This window comes from Bidens hawaiensis, unplaced genomic scaffold (genome assembly GCF_021521415.1).
Source record: "Bidens hawaiensis isolate Kalapana, Puna unplaced genomic scaffold, B.hawaiensis_p1.1 tig00005453_1, whole genome shotgun sequence".
NCBI lineage: Eukaryota > Viridiplantae > Streptophyta > Magnoliopsida > Asterales > Asteraceae > Bidens > Bidens hawaiensis.
The window spans coordinates 1,257,645-1,269,362 of record NW_027491347.1 but is presented as its reverse complement, the minus strand read 5'-3'; the positions used below and the strand labels follow the sequence as shown (position 1 = coordinate 1,269,362).

The window sequence follows — 11,718 nt, the reverse complement described above, 5'->3', positions numbered from 1 at the left end:
CTAAAATGCTTTCTTCTACATCTCAAAGTTTCTAGCCCTAAGAAATAGCAGCTGTCACAAAAACCCGCCGGCCGCCGCTGCTCATAGGACCGCCGCCGCTCACAGCCACCATTGTTCACCATCACTGATGATAACACCAATCTTAGAGCTGCCATTATTATAGCTCGCAACATCTTTTTTTTCTTCTATTTTGTTCTTAATTCACAGATCTGGACATCTTTCCAGTTGATGATTGAGTTCTAAGAGACCGATGATGATATGAAGCCGCGGTTTAGGCTTTGAGTTCTGATTTTTTTTAATTAAAAACTTTCAAAAATAGTTAACAAAAATGCTTTTGCCGGTTCACCCGGCGCTTCGTCGGTTCCGGTCTGACCGCCACCTGTCAAAACCGGCCGGGTTTTTATAAAACGGGTTAACTACTGCAGATCGGACCGGTGTACACCGACAAGACGGAGACAACCCGAGCCCTTCAGACATCGTCGGGCGGCTGGACTTCAGGCGTGGCCGTTCGTCTCTCCATCCGTTAGTAAGTCATCAGATCTCACGGTTCATACATTTTCTCCGGTTGAATCAAAACACTAGAGTAGTAATGGAGCTGATAGGATCAAACAGGGCTACAAATCCTGAGCCGGGCCAGCTCATTTTTGTAACCGAGCCGAGCTCAACCTCGTTGGCCCGCTCTCAGGCTTGTTTAACTCGTAGCTTGAGCTGAGCCGAACTGCCTCGTTTACATTTTGAGGTTGAGCTCAAACCCACGCTGGGTCGACTTGTTTGCAACCCACGAATTAACATATCAATAAAGGATGAACCCTTGTTTGTAATGATTTACTTTTGACTAAGGAGTAAAAAGAATTTAGGGATGAATGACTATCAGCGGTTTGTTTTAACACCAATAAATTAAGAACAGCAAACCCACTAGCATCATAAAATGTAAATAAAACATAAATATTGAGTATAAAGTGTGTTTTAACACCAATAAATTAAGAACAGAAAACCCATTAACATCATAAAATGTAACTAAAAAACATAAATAAAGAGTATAAGAAGAACAACCAATTGCATATATGAATCACTCAAATGAATATCATTTCTGATTTGGACCCAAATCCAAATATTGTGTGTTTATAGTCAATATAATGAATATACAAAACAAATGAAGAAACACAAATTCCAGCAAGGATTTTGATTAGTTTGAACTCAAATAATTCCAACCAACCTTGCTTCCTAGCTAATGTTAGCAGGAACTCAAATTCCTAATGTTTAACTAAACAAATCACAAACCTCTGTGTTAGCAGGAACTCAAAATCATATTGTTGTGCATTATTTCGTGCAAAGCAAATTGTGTGCCGACGCCAAAATCTTCGAAACCCAAAGGCGGTGATAAAGAAACGAAAGGCAAAGAGCCAAAAGTTGATAAAGGCATGCCGACGCCATGTGGGGATTCGTGAGTCGTAAACCACACTTGCCGCAAGCTTGCGATCGTGTGGTGTCCGACTCCACCCCGGCACAAATGGTTGGAGTCTTGGAAATCTATGGGCACTCCAACCATCCATTTCTTAAACCATTTCCAATTTGATTTTTGGTTGGAACGTATTTTCCGGGGTGGTTTCCGAGATACACCAACTGCTCATATTTGATTTGATATTTAGTTGTGTCGATTAAATGCCATGTAGCGCTCATGGTCCGACCAACTCCATTGATTTGATAATTCGTTAATTAGTTGGGTCAGTTAAACGCCATGTACACACTCATGGGCTGACCAACTCAATTGTTTGTTACTCGTTATTTTAGTTGGGACTTTCAAATTGCCATGGAAAGCTCATGGGAGGCCAACTCATTGAATATGTTTTGTTATTTAAATTGGAATCTCGAGCTGCCATAAGAAGCCCATGGAAAGCCCAACCCAATAACATTTTTACTTTTGAATTTTGTAAACATTATTATTAAATTAAATATCTCAAAAAAAATAAAAATAAAGAAAAAAAAATTACAATATCTTTAAGCAAAAAAATTGTAAAAGATAGAAAAGTATATAAGATCAAAGTTTAAAGTGGATAAATATTAGGGTTAGACATGAAAAATAATTTATGACAAATTTTAATGGATGAAAATTAAAGGGGTTTAAAGTAACTAAAAGAATTGTAAAAGGTTGAAAAACAAAGCATTAAGCTTCACAACATACATGAATATTTCTAGCCATTTTTTGGGAACTAAGTTACTATATACTTTTTTTCTTTTCTTTTATTTACATTAAAACTAAAATATACAAGATCATAACTTTCACTAATTAAAAAAATATATATACAAAGACTGCATTAATCATCTGGCTCTCATTTTTTGCATGATCTAGAGACTTTTTTGTTTAAACTGGATCTCGGTTTTTTTAATGCATCCCATGTTGAGCGTATTTAGTAGAAAAATACAAAAACATGATGATCATACTGAAGAAGAGACTGTATCTTTTGTGTAAAAATTTTAAAGAAAAATGTTTTAAAGTTAATTAACTAAATGTGTATTTATTATTATTATTATTATTATTATTATTATTTGTAAAAATGAGTTAAACGGTCGAATGGTCGTTGCCAATGTTCAGCCTCACCATCCATACCCGATTCTGCATCATATAACTGAAGAACCAACCAGAATGACGACTGACACTAGTCTTCACTATGAACCCGACCTAGCTACCCGAACCACTTACCTGAATATGTCCCGGCCTATCACCCAAATATATATTAAATTAGACACAAGTTAAACTTTCAAAAAATTGTTTTTAATTATATTAATCTTTAAATTATTTTGTTGCAATATTAAAATGATAGCAAATTTTATATTTTCGTCCAACAAAGACAAGTGTTTTTTGTTGTTTTATGGGATGGACCATTACTAGTTGGTTAATTATTCATACATGTAATATACTTGGAGACTTGGGCTCCAAGTTTTTATGCTTCACGTATTGTACAACGAATGTATATACATGTAATATACTTGGAGCCTTGGGCTCTAAGTTTCCTCATGGCTGTAGATAGCCTTCATTTGTATCTCTTTCTTCTTCATGGCTTCAACAAAATCTTCAAAATCCACTTCTTCACCAACGGCTTCAACAAAATCCACTGTTGATAATAAAGAAACAAAAAACCAAGAGCTGAAACTTGATGAATCCTATTACCACTTAAAAGAGGAAAAGAAAATTGAGGCTCGAAAAGAAAAAAAGCATTAAGAAGGAAATAGAGGAACATCAACCGAAAAAGAGAAAACCCCGGCTCAAATGGGTTTGAGTTGGACACTACAAGGTCACAGGCTTGTGACAAATGTGGTTTGCAAGTCAAGGATTCGCACGGCGTCGGCACATAATATGCAGTGCAAGAAGTAATTCACAACATATATTGGGAATTTGAGTTCCTAGAGGTTTATGATAGCTAGTAATTTGTTTAGTAACACAGGAATTTGAGTTCCTGCTAACATTAGGCTACAAAGTAAGGTTGGTTAGAATTTGAGTTCCAACTTATCAAAATTTTTTATTGTCATAATTGGTATAAATGAAATCATAGACCTATTTTTTGTTGCTAAAGTCATATTAATACGTAACAATCTTAAATTAGACACAAGTTAAACTTTTAAAAAATTGCTGCTAAAATTTTTTATTGGTTATGACTTAAATTAGATTGTTATGTATTAATATGACTTAAGCAACAAAAAATAGGTCTATGATTTCATTTATACAAATAATGACAATGAAAATTTTTGATCAGTTGGAACTCAAATTCCGACCAACCTTACTTTGTAGCCTAATATTAGCAGGAACTCAAATTCCTGATGTTACTAAACAAATTACTAGCTATCACAAACCTCTAGGAACTCAAATTCCCAATATATGTTGTGAATTACTTCTTCTTGCACTGCATATTATGTGCCGATGCCGAGTGGAGATCCTTGAGTTGTAAACCACTTTTGCCACACGCCTGTGACCTAGTGGCGTCCGACTCAGCCCATTTGGGTCGGGGTTTTCCCTTTTTCGGTTGATGTTCCTCTATTTCCTTCTTAATGTCTTTTTCTTTTCGAGCCTCCATTTTCTTTTCTTCTTTTAAGTGGGTAATAGGATTCATCAAGTTTCAGCTCTTTTGTTTCTTTATTATCGACAGTGGATTTTGTTGAAGCCGTGGGTGAAAAAGTGGATTTTTAAGATTTTGTTGAAGCCATGAAGAAAAAAGAGATACAAATTAAGGCTATATATAGCCATGAGAAAACTTGGAGCCCATGGCTCCAAATATATTACATGTATATACATACGTTGTATAGTATGTGAAGCATAAAAACTTGGAGCCCAAAGCTCCAAGTATATTACATGTATGCGTAATTAACCAACTAGTAATGGTCCATCCCATGAAACAACAAAAGAACATTTGTTTTTGTTGGACGAAAAGGTAAAATCTGCTATCATTTTAATATTGCAACAAAATAATTTAAAGATTAATATAATTAAAAACAATTTTTTTAAAAGTTTAACTTGTGTCTAATTTAATATGTATTTGGGAGGTACGTCGGGGCAAGTTCGGGTTCATAGGGAAGACTGGTGTCAGTCATTCTGGTCGGTTCTTCAGTTATAGGCAGAATCAGGTATGGATGATGAGGCTGAACATCAAACGATCATTCGACCATTTAACTCATTTTCGCAAATAATAAAAAATTACACATTTAGTTAATTAAGTTTGACACATTTTTCTTCCAAAATTTTTACACAAAGGATACATTCTCTTCTTCAATATGATCATCATATTTTTCTACTAAATACGCTCAACATGGATTCAATCAAAAAAACCGAGATCTAGTTTAAGCAAGAAATTCTTTAAATCCTGCAAAAAATGAGAGCCAGTTGATTAATGTAGTTTTTGTATTTTTTTAATTAGTGAAAGTTATGGTTTTGTATATTTTAGTTTTAATTTAGAGAAAAAACAATAGAAACTTAGTCCCCATTGATGTATGCATGTGAAGCTTAAATTATAGTTTTCATAAGATGTTTTTTTTAACCTTTTACAATTCTTTTAGTTACTTTTAACCCCTATAATTTTCATTCTTTAAAATTTGTCATAAATCATTTTTCACGTCTAACCCTAACATTTATCCACTTTGATCTCATATACTTTTCTATCGTTTACAATTTTTTTGCTTAACAGCTTGTCAAAATTTTGCGAGTTAACATCATTGCAATGCGTATGTGTTTATTTTTTTTACTTCTATTTTTTCCCGTCATCTCAAGTCAACTTAGTTATTCATTTGTATTATTCATGTTTTGGTCTAACTTTTTGGTGTTAGCATGCTGCAACGGTTGTACGTGATTCAACATTTTTGCATCTACTTTCGTTTGGTTCTATAAATAATTCACTTCCCGTCATCCCAAGTCAACTTATTCATTTGTATTATTCACTTTTTGGTGTTAGCATGCTGCAACGGTTGTACGTGATTCAACGTTTTTACATCTACTTTCGTTTGGTTCTATAAATGATTCACAGAAGTTACCAGTCGCGGGAGAGAAGATGGTGACTGAAGGCGGTGGTGGTGACTTCATACTTCCACTAGTTTACACAAATGATATGTTATTATTCAAGTGGATATATAATTATTCAAATTTTCACATTAATCAACTAAGGATCTAATGTGTCATGTTTGAGCATCATCTACAACATGCATGTTATAAAAAAATAATTTGAGATAGAGATTATAGCCGAGAAATAATTACAAACAATTATTATTAGGGGTGTATTCAGGTAAGGGGTTTGGGTAGGTTGGGTTCATGGGGAAGACCGGCGCCGGTCATTCGGGTTGGGTTTTCGGTATGCAGAATTGGGTATGGAAAACTAGTGAATGATGAGGTTAAACATTGGCAACGGTCATGTGAATTTAACTTATTTTTTTCAAAAAAATAAATAAAGAAATAAAATATATATGTTTTGATAATTAATTTTAAAACATTATAAATTAACCCATTTTCTTTAAAAATATTTACACCAAACATACATTTTCTCTTCTTCTGTATTACTATTGTATTTTTATATGTTTCTAATAAGTACGCTCAACACGACACTCATTAGGAAATGTGTTACTTTACATTTGTTGCTCTAGTTATATTAATAAAATATGTAACGTATGAACTCCAATCCCGAACAACTTCTATTTGGTTTCATGTACTTGTCATTGTGGTATTGATGGGTTGGTAGCATTCGTGGCTGTGTGATTAGACAGCATTGTATCAATTTATATGTATATCTATGTATTTGGGGAATCGCATAGTTGTATCTTGTGTAAAGTGAAAATCTGTTAATCCTTAAATCAATTACTTTGTTCATAAGTAGAATATTTAGAATATTTATCTAGAGTTTGTTAAATACTTTGTTAATTAACTCGGGTGTTGCGGCGGAGAGTAAACACGAATTCAGTCGGTATTGGTTAGATACTTATATTGAATTAACTTATTACGGTACCGAGTTTGAACCCATTGGTAAATCAAATAAACGGTGGTTAGGTATAGCTGAAAATTCGAACCCCATATGTACCTGCGTTTTGGTTCGTTCATAGTTGTTGCCATCTGCCATACATGATTCATATTTGTGAAGATTTATTTAAGATTTAAGTGGCATTTTATTACCTGATATGTGGGTGAAAGAGCGTGTTTTATATCATGTGTTTTACTTGTTTATATGTATCGAACACGATTACTTTGAGTGGTTTAACGTTTACAGGTGATGGAAGCTTAAAGGAGCTAATTTGGAGCACTTAGGATGGCAAGGGATTGAATTATGGGCAAAAGGGAAGCAACATAAATTTGCATCATGGAGAGGATACTAGAGGCCAAACAGTCACATGTAGTGGAGAAAATGCAAAATGACATAGCAAAAGCTCATAGAAAGGCAGAAGAAAGACGAGCCACATGTGAGGCCAAGAGAGGGACCAAAGTGGCTAGGGTCAAGGGAGTGACTAACTTGATGATGGCCATTGGTCGAGATCCTACCAAGCGATCCTTCTTTTAAGATTGTCATATCATTACTAAAATACCGAGTTCTTGGGATACAATCAATGTTTGAATAATTAGCATCGCAGTAATGTAGAGGTTCCTTTATTAAAAAGCTAGGTGCATTCATCACACATTAGCTCCAATATGGCATCATCTCAGCTATCGCATAAATGATCTAACGATTAATTACTATTGCTCTTCATTATCGTTTGTTTAGTCAAGTTGGGAACACAATGAAAAAAATGCAACCCGTGTGAATATCAACATATGTAACATAATGGAACATTACCTAAAAGTTTATGTAACCTTGTGCAGTATTAAAATAGGCACATGAACTACCTTTAGATAAAAGTTGCATAAAAAGGTTATTTAAATGTGATTTAAAAATCTATGTTTCAAAACAGAACATGTTGCAATAGGACCAGACCAGACCCGTGTAAGTCAGTTGGTAAGCTAACGGTAACTACATAATGGTAAAGCAATGTTGAAAGATACGTGAATTAAGCAGAAGCAAATATTAGTAAAGATTATTTGGTGGGACACTATAGTCAGGTTCCTCATCAAGCATCTCACCGATGAAATTGCAAAAAAAGGCAATACAAAAATGCATTAAAGGTCGTGAAAAATACAAACCATATAAATAAACACAACTCTGAATTTCTTCTTGTCAAATACTTCCAAAATTGCAAAGGTATTAAACGCTACATGAAATGAAACTATTGCACAACCAAAAGACATTCTTACCCATCGATCTTGGAACCTGGTATTGTCTAAGAATCGGCAATGGTGACCTCAACTTCAACACCAGGTTCAATGGTGATCGAGGTAATTTGCTTCACAACATCCGGTGAGATGAAAAGATCAATAACGCGCTTGTGGACCTGAAGCTCAAATCTGTCAAGTGTTTGTTCCTAGAAAAAATAAATTAAAAAAAAAGTTCAAAAAGAGTTAACACTCTAGATGGAAAAAAAATTAAATTAAGGGTTTGAACTTCAAACATTTACAAAAAACCAAACAATTAGTGGGTTTTGGTTAGGACACAGGTTCAAGTGAAACCCGTAAACATGTTTTGGGCTTTTGGCAAAATAAGTCAGACGGTGGTCAATATGTTTTAGAATAAATTACACGAACGGCCCGTGTGAGCTGACACAGGTTTTAATTCTCGTCCCCTAAGTTTAAAAAATACATATTTGGTCCCCGCCAGTCCATCACCCTTTTTCTCTTTCATCCATGGTTCAAAAACTTACTTGGGTTTACGTTTTCTGTTAACCACTATAACCTCACATTTTTACGCCTGTTTACATAAAATCTACAATAAAATGTGGACTTAAAATATACTTTCATGACCGCTTCTTTTTATATTTTTTAAGAGTAAGGGTAAAAAAAAGTAAAAGTACATGGGTTTAACAAATTAAATAAACAAAATTGAGTTTTTTGAATCTTGGCTGAAAAAAAATATTAAAATTGGAAACCCATAATGTTAAAGCCATAGGGACAGTATCAAAAACTTGAATCAAAGCATAGAAGCAATTCACATGATCTAGTCCAAAATATATAAAACTTTTATAAAAGTGTTTCATGTCAAATCTTAAATGATTATGAATTTTATGTCAAAAAATGAAAGCCAAGATCTTTAGTATAAAGACAATGGCTACAAACAATTGTGTTTTCGGTGAAAATTTATAAATTTTAGTGACAAATGTGACAAAAAAAAAGATTGTCAGGTTGAGCGTGTCTGTTATAATGTTCAAAACAATGCCGTGATCGACTTAAACTAGGTGTAGGGTTTAACCCTACTTTAAGACCATTATAGAGCATAGCAAAACCAATGCGTGTGTTGCATTATATCATAGTTTCTAGTCTAGCAAAAAGTTTTAAAAAACAATAAAAAATTAATACCTTCACCACAAGGAGATTTCCTGGTTGTGATATGAAGAACCTTAATTGGCATTCTAACCGGTCCCTTTACCCTCAACTTCTTGTCCTTGGCCCCACGAACCAAATCAGCACACACTATGGTTAATAATAGCAACACAAATTATAATGAAACTGAATCATTGCATAAGCGATTATTATGTGTAGTAATTGAGGTAGAAGCAGATACCTTTCTCAAGATTCTTAACATTCTTGGATGAAAGAGTAATCCTAATCTTGTGAATCTGTTCTTGGGGCTCCTCAAGCCCAGGCTTTGTTGGCTTCATTGCTGCATAAGCCATCTTCTTGGTTCTGATAAACACAATAGTAATCAATGACACAAACCAGCATTAGATCAAAAGAGTATTCAAGCTCTAAACAAATAATAATGTAGTTGCAAAAGTCTACTTGTGTTGTACATGCATATATAATTGAATTATGCTACAAACAAACATCTGAGTAGCTACGAAACTATTTCATGTTCAAATTTATCAAATTTTATTTTACAATTGTTTGTAGAACAAAGTAGTGTAAGTTTAAACGAGCCAAGCCCAAGCTCGAGCTCTTCTTATTTATTCGTTATTAATTAACTTACAATTATTTACATATATAATAGTTATAATAACATTATGCATATTACTTGACTATATTTATCATCATTTTATATATACTAATAACTGGTATGTACATAAATAAAATAAAAACCTCGTTTAAGCTTGAGAGCCAGATCGAGCTTGATATGAAGCTTGGGCTCGCCCTCGTTCATTCAATGAGTCTCAATAAAAACTCGTGCTCGAGCTTATTTAAGCCCGTCTCAAATCGAATTTATAGCGCGCTGATACGTGTGCAAACGAACTGATCCGCTCGTGAGCTACTCGAGCTCGGATCAATTAGATGCTCAAAACTAGCAAAACTTTCTTGAGCCCAAGCCTCAAATGAAGCTCGTTTAGTTATCGAGCATTCGAGCCCAAGCTTGAGCCTTTTTCTGTAAGCTAGTTTAGGCTCTTCGAGCCTTATGTATATTTAAGTTTTTCCTCTTTTGGACATCTTTGTATTATATAGACACTACATAGCCAAGCTCGAGCCAAGCTTAGGCTCTTTTAACGTTTTCTAAAAATATTAAAATAACAATAATAATAACTACAAAAGTATAAATATCAGTTAATAATAACTACAAATGAGCCGAGCTCAAGATTTAATTTAGTAACTCGAAACAAGACGAGCTCAAGCTCTGGTGAGTCAAAATGATCAGAGTTCGAACCTAGTCGAGTTGGGGCTCGGCTCGTTTAAACCCCTATAAGCCAATCTCGAGTAGCTTACAAGCGGCTCGGGCCTCGGCTCATTTACACCCCTAGAACTAAACAGAATTTGGTAAAATCAGTTAAAATGAAACTAAAGTGCCTACAAAATAGACCAATGTCTACAAAAACAACCTAATTTATATAATAATATCACAAATTATGAACAATATACAATCTAATTTAACATAATTAACAGAAGATCACGTTTTGAAACTTACAGGCTGAGATTACAAGATTATTCCGGTGGCGGCGGTGACTTGCAGAAGTTGAGTAATTGAAACCCTAGCTCATTTTATAACAGAAGATCATGTTAAACTAAGCCCAGAGTCATACAACATATATTGAGCCCAGTTATGTTAAGTATTTGGGCCTGGTTGTATTTAGTAGTTTGAATTTCATATTATAGCGTACAGTAAAGTAAAACAACCGGTGTGGGCCCGCCAACCACCCGGCCCAGTTCACCAAAACCACTGCTTTGGTTCCAAGTGGTTTGGACCTGACCCAACCCCCGGTTTGTATACCAGCTCGTAGTTTCGTTCCCCGACCCGATTTAAAAAAGCATATCAAAAACCCGGTTTTTAAGAAAACAACATGCTTAGTTATACATCTCGTATTTGCGTGGCGTGACGAATACAACTCATTTTACCTACAGAGTGTTTTCCACATAGGCGTATTTAAGTTTATTGTCTGGTTTTAATTATTCTTGGCATTTTTACAGGCGTGTGATAAAACCAACATAAAGGGAATTCAAAGCTAATTATTATTCCAAAACTAAATCACTATAAAATAAATTAATTCCTTATATAAGTTGAAATTCCAAAATAATATGAATTTTTAGTAAACTACAGGTTATTAATAAACATCAATATAAGACCAGCTTACTTGATAGAGGTAATTGCTTTTTTGTAGAAGGTCGTGTGTTTTGATGGAGGCAACTAATGTAAGTATAGGAGTATTTGAGGATTTTAACCTATGGAAAAATAATATCACACATAAACTTATAAAAAATAATTAATAAACTCATTATTAAACGTTACACATTACTTTATTCCCACGCTAGAACATCATATTCGCCTACTCTATTGCTAGGCTTGTCTTTTCGCTTTACTAGCATCTATAACTAGCTAAAAATGCTTAGATATTCAACTTTAGACTGAATCAATTACTAAAAACATTATTAATGTATGATTTATGAACTACCAAACTTCTCAAACATAAGTGCAACAAAAGATTATGAACCAACTCACAAATCAATAACAGGTAGTGGTAAAAGAGTATTTGATTCCATAGAATCATATACTAATCTCAAAATGGTATTCTCCACATATAACTTACATTTGTATAAATTATTATTTAGAATATAATAACTTAATTGATCATTTATTCGTACTCGGTACATTAATATAAACTTATCAAAATATAATAAAAAGGACCACTGAAGAGACGTTACATACTTTTGCCATACCTATTGCATGAAAATACACAAATTAATAA

At 33.9% G+C, this 11,718-nt stretch overlaps 1 long non-coding RNA gene across 1 annotated transcript; it reads right to left on the bottom strand.

Annotated features, from left to right (window-relative positions):
- Positions 1-8,886: 8,886 nt before the first annotated feature.
- On the bottom strand, positions 8,887-10,521 carry LOC143629709 (uncharacterized). Its single transcript, XR_013153015.1, has 3 exons — positions 10,443-10,521; positions 9,114-9,235; positions 8,887-9,022 (listed from the first exon to the last, which is right to left on the bottom strand). It is a non-coding gene; the product is annotated as an uncharacterized LOC143629709 (long non-coding RNA).
- Positions 10,522-11,718: the final 1,197 nt, after the last annotated feature.